The sequence below is a fragment of the Tasmannia lanceolata genome, unplaced genomic scaffold (assembly GCF_043159265.1).
Source record: "Tasmannia lanceolata isolate RefF3 unplaced genomic scaffold, GAP_Taslan_0.1 ptg000036l, whole genome shotgun sequence".
Classification (NCBI taxonomy): Eukaryota; Viridiplantae; Streptophyta; class Magnoliopsida; order Canellales; family Winteraceae; genus Tasmannia; species Tasmannia lanceolata.
In genome coordinates, this window is record NW_027518713.1 from 7310001 (window position 1) to 7315000 (window position 5000).

The window sequence follows — 5000 nt, forward strand, 5'->3', positions numbered from 1 at the left end:
GGCACAAGGCCATGGCATATGGTGAGGAAAGGACCACGGTTGCCAAGGTTAGGCACCGGAATGCTTGGCCTTGGCTTGCCAAAGCAGGGCATTGCTGGGTTGGGCTCCCTTGGCCTTCCGGGCGCCTTGGACGCTGTCTTGGGAAGACCATGGGCACAAGGCCATGGCATATGGTGAGGAATGGACCACGGTTGCCAAGGCTAGGCATATAGAGAGGAATCGCATTTTTGCCCGGATAGGCACCGGAATGCTTGGCCTTGGCTTGCCATAGCAGGGCATCGCTGGGTTGGGCTCCCTTGGCCTTCCGGGCGCCTTGGACGCTGTCTTGGGAAGACCATGGGCACAAGGCCATGGCATATAGTGAGGAATGGACCACGGTTGCCAAGGCTAGGCATATAGAGAGGAATGGACCACGGTTGCCAAGGTTGCGCAAGTTTTGGGCATTTTTTGCCCGGATATGCCCAAGTATGCCCCGATAGGCCCGTTACGCCCCGGTATGAACGCGTATGCCCGGATAGACTCGGTATGCCTTGGGATACATGCGTATGCCCCGATAGGCTTGGTACGCCCCGATATGCGCACGTGTGCCCCAGTAGGGCTCGGTATGCCCCGGTATGTACGCGTGTGCCCCGATAGGCCCGGTATGCCCCGATATGCACACGTGTGCCCCAATAGGGGTCGGTATGCCCCGGTAGGTACGCGTGTGCCCCGTAATGCACGTTTCGCTGATCTCCCCGCATGTCCCGCCCCTATATGTAATACTTACTTACTTACTTACTTTCTTTCTTGCTTGCTTGCAATGGTTGGGAGTGCCCGGCATGCCCCGCTGCAGAGACCAAGGGCGCAATGACTTGGCACCGCGGATGCCGGGACTCCGGCACTTCCCGTGGCACTGATGGTTGGTTCCAAAGACAAAAGGCCGTGCAAGGCCACCGCACCGCGGATGATTTTGCTCGTGCTGGCGCCTTTGTGTGGCCAAAGAACATGCGCGAATGCTCCTGTCGGAAGGGTTGGTGTCCTGGCCCCGTCGGGTGTCACGAATGCTCGGTTGCGAAGACCATGGGACCAAAGCCATGGCACGTCGGATGATGGCTCCAGCTGGCGCCCCGGCACTTTCTGTGGCATTGATGCTCGGTTTCAAAGACAAACGTGCGCAGGGCCAGGGGACCGCGGATGACTGCTCGTGCTGGCCTCGTTGGGCGGCATTGATGGTCGGTTGCAAAGAAAATGCGCGATTGCTCGTGTCGGGGACTGGCAAGCCAAGGCCAAGCGAGCCATGGCAACGCGGATGATGGCTCCAGCTGGCGCCCCGGCACTTTCTGTGGCATTGATGCTCGGTTTCAAAGACAAACGTGCGCAGGGCCAGGGGACCGCGGATGACTGCTCGTGCTGGCCCCGTTGGGCGGCAATGATGGTCGGTTGCAAAGAAAATGCGCGATTGCTCGTGTCGGGGCCTGGCAAGCCAAGGCCAAGCGAGCCATGGCAACGCGGATGATGGCTCCAGCTGGCGCCCCGGCACTTTCTGTGGCATTGATGCTCGGTTTCAAAGACAAACGTGCGCAGGGCCAGGGGACCGCGGATGACTGCTCGTGCTGGCCCCGTTGGGCGGCATTGATGGTGTGTTGCAGAGAGCATGTGCGATTGCAAGTGTCGGCCGGGTTTGGGTTCCCTTGGGCTTTCGGGCGCCTTGGACGCAGTCTTGCGAAGACCATGGGCACAAGGCCCCGTCCTGGCCCCTTGTTCGATTCGCTCTCGTCTTGCGCTTGCTTCCAAGGTCCTCCATGACCTTCCCCATGGCCTTGCTAGATCCCCCCCATGACGCATGACCTCTGTCCGTTGATTGGTTTTGAGTGCACACCATGCCCGGCTTGGCACCGTGTTGTCGCGTGAGTGGCATTTGGATCGTGCATGGTGGTGGGCTACCTGCCAATGCGCACAAGCCTTGCACACTAGCCTTGCGCACGAGCCTTGCACAAAAGCCTTGGACACAAGCCTTGCGCACAAGCCATGCATACAAGCCTTGCTCACAAGCCTTGGGCACTGGCCCATCGCACTAGCCTTGCACACAAGCCTTGCGAACTAGCCTTGGGCACGAGCCTTGCGCACTAGCCTTGGGCACTAGCCTTGCACACAACCCTTGGGCACTAGCCTTGCGCACCAGCCTTGCCCACAAGCCTTGCACAGCAGCCTTGCACACTAGCCTTGCATACAAGCCTTGCACACTAGCCTTGCACCCAGGCCTTGCTCACTAGCCTTGGGCACTAGCCTTGCGCACTAGCCTTGGGCACTAGCCTTGCACACAGACCTTGGGCACGCAGGCCTTGCACGCTAGGCATGCTTGGGCAAGCAGCTCCCGCAACAAGTCGGCGGGTGTAGGCATGGTTGGGCGCAGATCCCGCAACGTCCCGTCGCGTCTGGGCGCAAACCCGTCGCGTCTCGTTGCGTCTTCAGAAGTCGTCGCTAACAGCACCTTTGGTTGCCACTGGTGGTTAGGCGGGTTGGTTGCGCAAACCCTATAGGAGGGTGGCATGCTGCGGGGCGCTGGAATGCGCAGGTTTAGGGCGTTTTTGCCCGGATAGGCACTGGAATGTGCTGGTTTTGGGCGTTTTTGCCTGGACAGGCTAAGGAATGGGCATGCTTTGGGCGTTTTTGCCCGGATAGGCACTGGAATGTGCTGGTTTTGGGCGTTTTTGCCTGGACAGGCTAAGGAATGGGCATGCTTTGGGCGTTTTTGCCCGGATAGGCACTGGAATGGGCTGGTTTTGGGCGTTTTTGCCTGGATAGGCTAAGGAATGGGGCATGCTTTGGGCGTTTTTGCCCGGGCAGGCACTGGAATGCCTGGCCTTGGCTGGGCATTGCTGGGTTGGGCTCCCTTGGCCTTTCAGGCGCCTTGGATGCTGTCTTGTGAAGACCATGGGCACAAGGCCATGGCATATAGTGAGGAATGGACCACGGTTGCCAAGGTTGCGCAAGTTTTGGGCATTTTTTGCCCGGATATGCCCAAGTATGCCCCGATAGGCCCGTTACGCCCCGGTATGAACGCGTATGCCCGGATAGACTCGGTATGCCTTGGGATACATGCGAATGCCCCGATAGGCTTGGTACGCCCCGATATGCGCACGTGTGCCCCAGTAGGGCTCGGTATGCCCCGGTATGTACGCGTGTGCCCTGATAGGCCCGGTATGCCCCGATATGCACACGTGTGCCCCAATAGGGGTCGGTATGCCCCGGTAGGTACGCGTGTGCCCCGTAGTGCACGTTTCGCAGAACTCCCCGCATGTCCCGCCCCTATATGTAATACTTACTTACTTACTTACTTTCTTTCTTGCTTGCTTGCTTGCTTGCAATGGTTGGGAGTGCCCGGCATGCCCCGCTGCAGAGACCAAGGGCGCAATGACTTGGCACCGCGGATGCCGGGACTCCGGCACTTCCCGTGGCACTGATGGTTGGTTCCAAAGACAAAAGGCCGTGCAAGGCCACCGCACCGCTGATGATTTTGCTCGTGCTGGCGCCGTTGTGTGGCCAAAGAACATGCGCGAATGCTCGTGTCGGAAGGGTTGGTGTCCTGGCCCCGTCGGGTGTCACGAATGCTCGGTTGCGAAGACCATGGGACCAAAGCCATGGCACGTCGGATGATGGCTCCAGCTGGCGCCCGGGCACTTTCTGTGGCATTGATGCTCGGTTTCAAAGACAAACGTGCGCAGGGCCAGGGGACCGCGGATGACTGCTCGTGCTGGCCTCGTTGGGCGGCATTGATGGTCGGTTGCAAAGAAAATGCGCGATTGCTCGTGTCGGGGACTGGTAAGCCAAGGCCAAGCGAGCCATGGCAACGCGGATGATGGCTCCAGCTGGCGCCCCGGCACTTTCTGTGGCATTGATGCTCGGTTTCAAAGACAAACATGCGCAGGGCCAGGGGACCGCGGATGACTGCTCGTGCTGGCCTCGTTGGGCAGCATTGATGGTCGGTTGCAAAGAAAATGCGCGATTGCTCCTGTCGGGGACTGGCAAGCCAAGGCCAAGCGAGCCATGGCAACGCGGATTATGGCTCCAGCTGGCGCCCCGGCACTTTCTGTGGCATTGATGCTCGGTTTCAAAGACAAACGTGCGCAGGGCCAGGGGACCGCGGATGACTGCTCGTGCTGGCCTCGTTGGGCGGCATTGATGGTCGGTTGCAAAGAAAATGCGCGATTGCTCGTGTCGGGGACTGGCAAGCCAAGGCCAAGCGAGCCATGGCAACGCGGATGATGGCTCCAGCTGGCGCCCCGGCACTTTCTGTGGCATTGATGCTCGGTTTCAAAGACAAACGTGCGCAGGACCAGGGGACCGCGGATGACTGCTCGTGCTGGCCTCGTTGGGCGGCATTGATGGTCGGTTGCAAAGAAAATGCGCGATTGCTCGTGTCGGGGACTGGCAAGCCAAGGCCAAGCGAGCCATGGCAACGCGGATGATGGCTCCAGCTGGCGCCCCGGCACTTTCTGTGGCATTGATGCTCGGTTTCAAAGACAAACGTGCGCAGGGCCAGGGGACCGCGGATGACTGCTCGTGCTGGCCCCGTTGGGCGGCATTGATGGTGTGTTGCAGAGAGCATGTGCGATTGCAAGTGTCGGCCGGGTTTGGGTTCCCTTGGGCTTTCGGGCGCCTTGGACGCAGTCTTGCGAAGACCATGGGCACAAGGCCCCGTCCTGGCCCCTTGTTCGATTCGCTCTCGTCTTGCGCTTGCTTCCAAGGTCCTCCATGACCTTCCCCATGGCCTTGCTAGATCCCCCCCATGACGCATGACCTCTGTCCGTTGATTGGTTTTGAGTGCACACCATGCCCGGCTTGGCACCGTGTTGTCGCTTGAGTGGCATTTGGATCGTGCATGGTGGTGGGCTACCTGCCAATGCGCACAAGCCTTGCACACTAGCCTTGCGCACGAGCCTTGCACAAAAGCCTTGGACACAAGCCTTGCGCACAAGCCATGCACACAAGCCTTGCACACAAGCCATGCATACAAGCCT